Source organism: Megascapheus bottae, chromosome 15, assembly GCF_031878675.1.
Source record: "Megascapheus bottae isolate mThoBot1 chromosome 15, mThoBot2.hap1, whole genome shotgun sequence".
In the NCBI taxonomy this organism is placed as follows: Eukaryota; Metazoa; Chordata; class Mammalia; order Rodentia; family Geomyidae; genus Megascapheus; species Megascapheus bottae.
Genome location: NC_143523.1, coordinates 3,782,103 through 3,793,286, shown reverse-complemented (window position 1 = coordinate 3,793,286; position 11,184 = coordinate 3,782,103).

The following is an 11,184-nucleotide window of genomic DNA, read 5'->3' as shown; positions in this document are numbered from 1 at the left end:
GAGAGAGAGAGAGAGAGAGAGAGAGAGAGAGAGCCCAGTTTATAGATTAATGCCAAACTAATTAATCAATTAATTGTTTACAGACTTTCCACGAGTTCTTGGTCAAACAAAAACTTTAAAACAATTACAGTGATGTAGAAATTCAATCTCCGGATGTTTGATATTAAAGAATTACTTGTTACTTTTTAAAGCACAGTAACGATACTGTGGTTATGTCTTTGAAAAGATGGCCTTTTGTGATATGCATTGAACTTGTGTGGATAAAATAGGATTTGTTCCTCGTGGAGGAGGGCTGGGGCCATGCTGAACTGAGCGTTTACACCTCGCATCATGGCTCACCACCCACAGTGAGGGAGCTGTGAGGGCTGCACTCCGGATTGACAGGAATGCCCAGTGTCCAGAAACCTGCCCAGGATCACCCACAGCCACGCTGACTGCAGAGATCCTTCACCACAGCGTGATTCTGCTCCATGCTGTGCATGCCCATTTCAGTCTCACACTCTTAAACGGGGAAACAGCCATTGGGCAGTTTGAAGACCCCCTGGACCCTTTTGAGACAGGCGGGACATAAAACTCCACTGCCTTCTGACCCTACTCCGGTGCACCACTAGGATGTGTGCTGTCTCCTGGAGTAGACCGCTTCCAGCAACTGCCCTTCCCCGACCCCAGGTACCCTGGGAAGATGCTTTGGCTCCCTGGAGGAAGCCTGAGAGAAAGGTTCTGGGTCCCGCCCTGAGGCCACGCAGCCCCTTCAGCTTTCAAAGGGTGCTGCGTCTGTAAACAGAACCACATCTGGGGATTCATTGAGGAGACATACCTGCTTTTATAATTCATATGAAACTATCTGTATTTCATGAGACTTCTGTTTCATTACAGAGTTTTCCTTAGCACTAGATAGTAGATAAAAATTAATTTATGGTCAGCGCTCAGATTTAAAGCTTGGTAAATTAAAAAAAAATAGATTGTGAATTCTCTGGAGGTCAGGCCATGGTCTGTTGTCACTCTCTGTAGCAAGTAATTAATAAATGTGCACAGATTGGATGGGGTTGTTGAAATAACAAGACATTTTAACTTTGCTCTCCGGCCAGGGAAAGATGCTGTGGGCAGAGTGCAGATTGCTGGTGGCAGTGTAAAGTCATACAATACCTCCAGAGCAATTAAGATGAAATGAGACTGTCAAATGCCCAGGGGCTCACACTGGAAAAACCCTAGCTTCTCGGGAGGCTGAGATCTGAAGTTCACAGTTTGAAGAAAGCCTGGGGAAGAAAAGTCTGTGACACTCTGGAGGTCTGGGCTAAGTGATAGAGCACCAGTGGTGAGCAAAAGCCATCTAGGAAGAGCACTCTTTGATTCACCAATTGTGTCTGAAATTCTAAATATGAGGGTGAGGCACTGCGAGAACTCATATCCGTGAAGGTAGACGCTTTGGGGTGTTTATTTCTTTAGGACACCTGAAGTAATGTAAATGCTAGGCAGTGTGAGAGGGTTAAATGAACTCATATTTAGTCTTGAGGATTTATCATTTGTGTAAGGGGGGAGGGAAGGAAAGAGCAAGTAAGAAAAGTAAAGAATGCAAGAGGGGTGGGGTTGGATTTGGGGTTTGCTCATGAACTCATCTGACTGATGGTTCCTTCTACTTCTGATTTGTAAGTCTAATTAATTGTGCGAATTTAAAATATGTATAATATATTTAGAAAAGTTAAGGAAATGAGAAAGGGAGGGAGGGAAGGAGGAGGGAGAGGGAAAATAGAAAGTTGACCTTTAGCAAGCCAAAATCCATCACTTTTTCTGATATTTTAGAAATTTATAGGACACATTGTCAAATAAGAGAGAGTGGGGCTCAGGTGAATTGCTTGCACTTCACATTTTTAGAAGCGTTTGTTTTATATAACCTTTCCTTGGGGCCTGGAACGCTCACCCTGTCAGTATATGCTCTACTTCTTGTTTGGGCTATTCTATTTATTACCCTCTGAACTGTGTCCTGTGTTAAATGCCTAAGGGACTGTATTTTAGTACCATTTAAAGACTTTTAGATAATCCATGCGTTTACTTCTTCCCCGTTTTTAGTGTTGTTTTGAACTGCGTTTGAAATACAGGCTGGGAACTTGGGGCATGGGGAGCTGTGGTGGCCTTTGACGCTCTTATTTTGTCTTGTTTTTGCCAGTCCTGGGCTTAAGCTCAGGGTCTGAGCACTGTCCTTGGACTTTCTCAAGGCTGGAGCTCTACCACTTGAGCCACAGCACCACTTCTGGCTTTTTCTATGTATGTGGTACCAAGAAATCGAACCCGGGTCTTCGTGCATGCTAGGCAAGCACTTTAACCACTAGGCCAAACTCCCAGCTGAGGCTCTTATTTTGAAGCAGAGACTGCTGGCACCTGCCCTTCTCCCCTGTCCTGGGCTCCTTGAGATAGTGAGCACTGAGCACAAGTACTCGCTCCTGGGGGGGGGAGTGGAAATGCTCAGCCCACTGGACGCTCTGGTAGCTGGGCAATGTGCTGTCTCCCTCAGAGAACCACAGCCTGTGCATACACAGGCCTAGGGCATCTCACAGTCCAACCAATCTGCTCATCTATTGTTTTCTGCACCCATTTGTTTAAAACAACAACAACAACAAACAAACACTTCTCCCGATATTACATGCCCTCTGCAAACATGCAACATTTGTATATGGCTATTTAGGGCCAACTCCCAGATTTAAGGTTTAATTAACTACTAGTCATCAAAAGCTTTGAAAAGGGGGAGGTAAAGTGTGATAAAACATGGTAAGGGGTAACAGTGTTCAGGAGGTAATCTACCCACTACCTGATGAGTGTAATAAAACATGGGAGGGGTAACAGCGTTCAGGAGGTAATCTACCCACTACCTGATGAGTGTAATAAAACATGGGAGGGGTAACAGTGTTCAGGAGGTAATCTACCCACTACCTGATGAGTGTAATGAAACATGGGAGGGGTAACAGCGTTCAGGAGGTAATCTACCCACTACCTGATGAGTGTAATAAAACATGGGAGGGGTAACAGCGTTCAGGAGGTAATCTACCCACTACCTGATGAGTGTAACTGAAATCCCTCTGTACATCACCCCAACAATAAAATTAAAAACTTTTTAAAGTTTTGAAAATACTTGAGAGAATGTGTGTGTGTGTGTGTGTGTGTGTGTGTGTGTGTGTGTGTGTGTGTGTGAGAGAGAGAGAGAGAGGGGGGGGAGGAAGGTAGGAGGTGGGGGGAGAGAAGCATGGAGGGAGAGAACTGAAAGGATGTTTTGGGTCTGACTATTTTTAAGCATTTACTAAAAACCAATTTTTTTTGGTCCCTCTCTCTTTCCCTTCCTTTCTTCCTCCCTCCATCTTTTACTTTTGCTCCCCTCTTGCTTCAGCTATGATGTGAACTGCTCTACCACAGCCTTCCTGCCAACTGGATGGACTGAGACCTCTGAAATCTTAAGCCAACAAGGGTTGAAAGCATCCAAAGCAAAATCTCCTTTTGGTTCTCTCTCTCTCTCTCTCCTCTGCTCTCCCACTTCACCTCTCCACCCCCGGGCTTCTCCTGCAGCCTAATAAGACAACCATGTAAAGAAACATTCCCTGGGTATAAATTCACCTCAGAACAAAAAAAATGTGATCAAGTATGACCTTGGAAGTTACCCTGAATGACGGCAGCGGGGCTCTCAGCAGCATCTGCATGAATTCCTCCTGCTCACAAATGAAGGACTCTCCATTTTAGGCCAGCGGTGTACATTGATCAATGGTTCTTGTTTTGATCACCTGAAAAATATAGCCCTTGCTTAAAATGCAGCTTTGAATTTAAATTTTGTTTAGGGGAAAATATATAGAACATGACAGAATAATATGATGTGCTCTATCTAAGCTTGTACTTCAAACCATAAACTCTAATGTCCTATGTTTGAAGCAGATCTGGCCTTTTCAGACCTTTTTTGGTTGTTGTTTATGTACTGTTTTGAGAAAGATTCAAGGCCAAAGGCCTCATGGCTAAGGTTATCCAGTTTAATGCCACAGATAGCTGCAAATAACTGATTGGAGCCTGGGGCAGGAAGGGTAGACTCACTGTTTCTGCTCTCTGGATTTCTGTTCCTTCCATGGCCTTTTGATCTCATCCTCATTCTCCAGGCTCTCACTCCAGTCACGTAGTGCTGAACTGCAGTGCTGGACTGGGAAAGGTGAGGAAAAGAAGAAGGTGACTTCCACTTCTCCTGTCCACCTGAGGAAGTGTTAAAACCTGTGGGCAGTGTAGACTTTCCGCTGGACATGTGCCAGATGAAGGCGTGGGCAGGTCTTCACTTGCCAGCTATGGACCAGGCTGCAGAGCGCCTTTGAGCTGGGTGCCTGCGGCCAGTTTTCTGAGCTGAATTTGTGGATCATGAACCTCTTTGGTAGGGGAGGGGCTGGGCAGTGGGGGCGGGGAGAGGCCATGCTATCTCCTTCATTCCTCTGTTTTATTATCTATTTGAGCCGGTGTGCTTTTACACAGACTATTTCCCCATTTGTCCTGGTTTGTCCACCCCGCGCTGTTCCTTTTTCGGTTTCTTTCCTTTCCCAGGCCATGGTGTCCTCACACATCGGCTAACTTTGCATCCGAAGACTGTTTTCCCTGAGTGTCATTTCTAGTATGGGCTTTGGGGCCAATTTTATTATGGGTCTGTTTGTCCTGCTCTGGGTGGGCTTAAAAGGGAGGGAGCTCCAAGAAGAGCTGTGATGACTGAAGCCCCCATGTGGGTGGAATGCCCTGCTTCCTGTCCTTCTGAGGCCTTCCCTGAGAACCCACGGTCCCTCCATTGTTGTTTTCCTGAGAGACACAGCGCCTTTTTGTTCTAACAGGCTCTAACAGGGCTCTAACAGGCGCAGGGTCCGTAGAATGCGGTGGCAGGAGTTCTCCTAGTCCAGCCCCACCCTGCCAGCCTCGCTGGCCTCCAGAGGTAGTTCATCTGGGCCACATTAGTGATGAGAGAGACAGCAAGCAGCACAGGGCAAGGCAGAAAGAAAAACAGCACCAAGGCAGAGCGCCCTGCCTGCCTGCCGCCTGTCCTCCCTGCACTGCTATTTTCTCCCTACAATGGGTCTTGATCCTATGGGGGTCCCTGAGGACGCAAGAGATCTTTATTTGCATTCTCCAAAGCCACGCAGTCCTCTCTTCATCCTCCAGGTCTTCCATGTTGGATTGGGAGAGGAACCAGTGGCCCAGGCGTGCCCTCTGTCTTGCCCTGGTGGAGAACAGTCATGAAACAATATTAGTAGAGTGCCTCTTTCAACTTCGATTCTCAAAGCAAGTTATTCACTCAGGTAAAGCCTACTGCATTGATTGGACTTTAATCCATAGCAAACTCCAGCATGCTTTCTAGTTACGGGGGCTGTGCCTGAGCGTTTCCCAGCACATTCGTTCAATCAATAGATATTTATTAACTATTAAGAGTCAGACTCTAGTTAGCTGCAGAGACATTTTGGTGAATCCCAGAGTGAAAGTACTGTATCTTTATGGAGCTTTAACTAAACTATAAATGTAATACCTGAGTGAACTATGAATGCGGTACATAAGTACACAGAAACATGTTAACTTGCTGCTGTTAACAGAAAGTTAAAAGAAAGAAAGAAAATCCAGAAGGGTGGGAAGTTGTGAGAATCCCAGAGCTTATTAGGATGAAGAGTTATTCTCAATGAGAACATGATAATGCTTTATCTAAGAGTACAAGGTTATTTTTATATAAATAGAGTGGAGGGAGGGAGTCACTCTGTGATAGTGTGTGCTGCTTAGCACAAGCAAGAAAAGGAAAGAGGGATAGAGGGAGAGCAGGAGAAAAAAGGAAGGGAAGGAGGGAAGAAGGGAGGGAGAAAAGAACTATCACAGTCTTTGCCCTACAGACGTGGAGCCAGCGGCTCTGCAGAGAAGCAGGACTTCACGGAGGACGAGCTTGAGTAAAATGCCTCCGGTGGTCATGGCATTGCTTCTTCTTCCTAAGGAGAGGATTTTCAGTTTGGAAAGAAGAGAAGGAAAATTATTCAGAAGGACCAACAGTAAGAAAAAGAGATCGCTTTCATTTTGTTGCATTTATTTATTTGTTTATTATTTATTTCTTCGCGGTGCTGGAGGAATCCAACCCACAGTTTGTAGCATCTTAAGCACATGCTGTACCACCAAGCTGTGTCCTCTTGCTGGGGGTAGACACTTTTGAGAAGTGAACACTGAGTGTTTCTAGGTGACACCACTGTTCCTCCAGAGACTATTTGGGGACACTAGCCCTCGGTTGGTGAACAGTCACAGAGGCCCCCTTCTGCCTTGTCCTCCTCTATGCTCAGGATGCCCCTCTCCCTGTGAATTGTGCCTGGCTTCTATGCTGAGCACACACACTGAGTGTGGGGCCCAGGGCACTGGCTCTTCCTCATCTTGACGGACACGCAAGGTTGCAGGTCACTGAGAAGGACCCTGCAGAGGAGAGTACTGGACCCCACCAACAGCCATCCATTACAGGCTTTCCAGAACACATTTTACTTAGAGAAAACTCTAAGCAGAAGTGGAACGAAGCTATAAGTTCAAATAGAAAGTGTAAATACAGTGGCATTTCTCATTATTAGGAATATTTCATGGGGCTGGGAGCTGGGCTGGGTGGGAGAGTGCTTGCCAAGCAAGCACAAACACCTGGATTCAATTCCTCAGTGCCACATATAGAGAAAAAGCTGGAAGCGGTGCTGTGGCTCAAGTGGTAGAGTTCTAGCCTGAGAAAACCCAAGGACAGTGCTCAGGCCCTGAGTTCAAGCCCCAGGACTGACAAAAATAAACAAAAAGAACAAACACCCCCCACAAAACAAAACAATAAAAGAATAGTTCATGTATGTCTTCAATGGATGAGGGTGGACCTCAAATCTGGTACTATGGTATCAAATAATACTGGATCATTAAAAAATGACTGAGTTACTTCACTCTAGGATATAAATATACACAGCCTTCTGAAATACTATATGTCTTTCACAGTTGTGCTAGAAGCATTGGGTGTTGAATTAAAAAAATATTTTATAGGATAGATTATTTTTCAAAGGAAAATGAGCCAAACCACTTGAAGACTACAACTCAGAAATATTGTTTATCACCTGTAGGGGTCAAATTGCCTAAACAACCAAGTGCCATCAAGGGATGGCTGCTGGAAATGAGGATGAGGTGTAAGAATGCACTTGCAGGCCTGAAAAAAGGCTATGGGTCCCCAGAAGACGGTGTGTGCTTGCGAGTTCATGTCCTTAAATTCAGCTGGATGGTGAATGCAAGAAAGTTGAAAAAGTGATTCTAGAAATATGAAAGTTTTATGTTCTTAAAAGGAAGAGATATAAATTGAGTGACACATCATATAAAATATAATTTAAATTAGAACCATCCCAACTGAATTGTTAACCGTGTTTAACAGAGGCTTGAGGAAGGGGTATACTTACCTCTCACACCGAAGAAACTTAAAATAATGCAGTATTAGATTTTATTCAAATTAGGCACACCTCATTTCCATCCAGTTGTAGAAAAATGACATCATGAAACTTCTAAATTCTCCAACTTGCTGGAACACTAGGGCATATTTCTAACCACTTACTTTTTCCCAGCCATTTATTTCAGCTTACTTCATATATCAGAATGCCAAAGTCCAACCCCCAAGAGAATGCATTTTTCTGATGAGAAGAATTTCAGTCTCAATTCCAAAATTCCAGTGGTTCAGTTTTAACCTGAATAACTACTGCAAATGTTGGAAAAGCTACTTTATGACCTATATATAAATTGAAATCTCTAGTATTCCAGAAGAGTAAACCTAATGCATATCAAAAAGCATATATATCTTCAGTGAGATGGCCATGCTGCATACAGAAAGAAGCTGTGTCTCTGCTCCTGAATTATCCTCACTCCTAGGCCAGCAGAGGAAACAAGATTTTTATACTTATATACTTAGATCAAAATATCCCAAGGCATCCTGAGAAGACTCGTTTAAAGTATTAATTATAGCAGCCAGGAATAATGTAAGTTACCCAACATATCTGGCCCTGAATTTTCAAATGCTACATTGCTACCTCCTCCCCAATAAAATGTATAAAATAGATACTAATAAATCAAGGGTTATAGTATGTGTCAAATATCTGTCTGAAATATAGTCCTACCAGTAAGCTATGAATCTCAAAATTGGGTCTTAACTTCTACTGCGCAGCTTCTAGGATAGCATAAAAGAAATCAAAACTAATAACTTTCATCTCTGAATATTATCTCTGAAATACTGATGTTAGAGCCAAAAGATGGTGTGTAAAACTCCTCAGAGGAGAGCTGGCTTTGCCTTCTGCTCCGTGCACCTGTGTGGGCATACATTTGGCACTCGGGGCTTCAGAGCACATCTGTAAGCACTGACCTTCCTTGAAGATGTCTGACTGGGGATTTGAAACTCATAAAATTCTTATTACTGACCCTTCCTTTGTAGGAATCAGATCTGACTCTTCCTTGGGTGAAAATAATAAGTGTCTATTACACATGACAGGAAAATAATATGACTTTCTGTGGGCACTCTTTTGACTTGGGAAAATATACTTTGCCCTTGTTTTAAAGATAGATTTTTCCATTGCAGAAAAAAATAAAAATGATTTAGAAGAAGATGTCAGCCAGTGCGAGCATTGGGCTCATATTGATCTGATCAAGACTTATGAGAAGAGGTAAAATTTTGGTCCAGAAACTAGTTGGGAAGGAAATGTACTCAACGATTTCAGCCTCTGTCTGCAATTGTTGTCTGCCTGTTGACTGATAAATGGCCAGGCCCAGTCCCGAGGCTCAAGTTTTCAAGGACTTGTGCTTCTTTGATGTGGCCTCCAGATCTGAGCTTCGTCAGGAAGTGGGGAACCCCCTAGGTGCCCTCTGGGGGTTGTGTAGAGACTGAACACAGTACCCACATCGGCTGATAAATAGCTATTTCCATTCCTTCCCTCCCTGAATTCCCCTCTTCAACCATTTTTCAAATATCTCTATGAGGTACAGATAGTTCAGACTCTGAACCACTGAAGATACTGTGGTTATGCGTTGTTAGACCTAAGTACATTCTAAGAAGAGAAGGCTGCCTGGACTTGGAGTATTGAAATCAAGAGACTGGAGAGGAGAGAGAGGGGGTTAGCGCCCCCCGCCCCGCCCTGTTGTTGTGACAAATACCCAGGAGAAGCCACTGAAAAGGAGCAGGGACTCACTCTGGGTCCTGGTTCCAGCATTTCAGGCATGGCCAGCTGGCTCCACAGTTGAGAGGAGGCTCCCAGGCAGCCGACAGCACACAGAGAAAGACAGGAACAAGATGCCCTTCAGAAGCACAACCCGCCCACAGCCCTCTTCATGCCCAAGATCTATTTCCCAAAGTTGTCACCACCTCCCAAGATGGCGAGACTGGGGACACAGTCTCCATCCCAGGACACTGGGGACCACCCTCTATCTCAGGAGCCTGCCTGTCCCAGGGGACAGGGCAGACTCAGAGCCCACAGAAGGCCACCCCCAGTCACAGGACACTTCCAAGCCACCTTAGCTGCAGGCTCCAACCTACCAACTGGAAGTGATGACCTCTAGTCTAGACAAATCACAGCTGTCAGCCTGAGAGAGGTCATCGATGCTCTTATAAAAAGCACAATCTCAAGCATCACCATGGAACCTTTACTTACTGTCCCTTTTGTTTATATATACATTTCTATTTTAGGGAAAAGTATGATTTACTACCAGGCGAATTGATCGTGTAGTCAGCACACAATTATTCACGGGTAGAGAATAGATGTCACACTTGGATGCGGCCTTTCAGTCAATAAGTTTAACCTTGTTCCCCAGGCGACGGTAAACTAATTGTACTCACGCCTCTCCTGAGGAATTACAAAGGCCTGCAAGGAAGACACAATTAATGAAGACTTCTCTGAAGCTAAAAAGAAACACCTTGTGAACCTGTGGGCCGCCAGATGCGATGCAGAACTGTTTTAATCTAAACTCCTTCTGAGCCCAGAGACTCAAGCAAACAACAAAAATCACTCCAGCTTCCGCTTATTTGTTTTATATGTACAAGGACTTCATCTGAGTTTGGTTTTCTGTAATTCATGGTTGGGGTAAAGTTAGGAAAAGAGTCCACAGTCTGGTTAGAAATGTCATTTTCTATTGTATTTCAATTTTACTGCCACACTCTGTCAAAGTTAGTAGTCATTGTTGTGAGATGTCGGTGTGAGTGAGTGCACAGGTCTAATATTAAAGCCACAGCATAGGAAGAAGTCAAGGAAGAGTAATTGGGTACACAATTGCTAATAACAAAAGGATATTAGAAGAAAATGGGAGAATAATTACATGAGCACATAAATAATATGTTTCACACTTATTATTTTGCATCTGTTGAATTTATAATTTATATCTTTAATAAACTTCAGCTTTTTTTCCAGAGTGCCTCCAAGTTGTCTTTATTATCTGCATAATAGGAAGACTCATTATGCAACATACTTTTATTGTATAAACAAGTTTCTAATCACTGTTAAGAAATTATTTATGAGCACATGACACTGAAGACAATTTTAGCAGGGTTAGGTCCTCTAGGTTATATAGTGTAACTACTCAGTCTATGTTTTCTACCATTATTACCTTACTCTAGAAAATATGTTGAATGTTATATTTTTATATGTTATATATGTTGAATGTTATATAGTTTAAAAATATATACTACTTTGGAGAAGATTCACATTTGGTCCAGAATTTCAAGTGTCATAAAATATGCAGTTTTAACATTGTCTGCAATTCTAATTTTCAGTTAAAGGTAAATATATTTTGTTAATAAATGTTTATAAGCCATTTTTGTGTCTTACTGTCAAATATTTTCACAGATTCCATTTTTAAGAAATGTATTTGTATTTGTTCTATACACAGAGGCCTTTTATCTTTTTCAGTAGTCTTGCAGAAACAAACAAAAGCTTAAGCGGGAATGCACGTGGACTGAAACTACATTAAAGAGATTTTTCTGATAACCAAGTGGAGAATGCTTAAATATTGTCTCCACCCTCCACCAAGTTTTCCAAACATCAAATAAAAGAAAAGAAGCCCACATGAGTTCATGTGTTCAGCAAAAATGAAAAAACGAGGGAAATACTCCATAGAGAAAACTGAGTACTGCTAATCAACATGGATAGTAAACATGTAGAAAATGACTTTTTCTGCATTTTA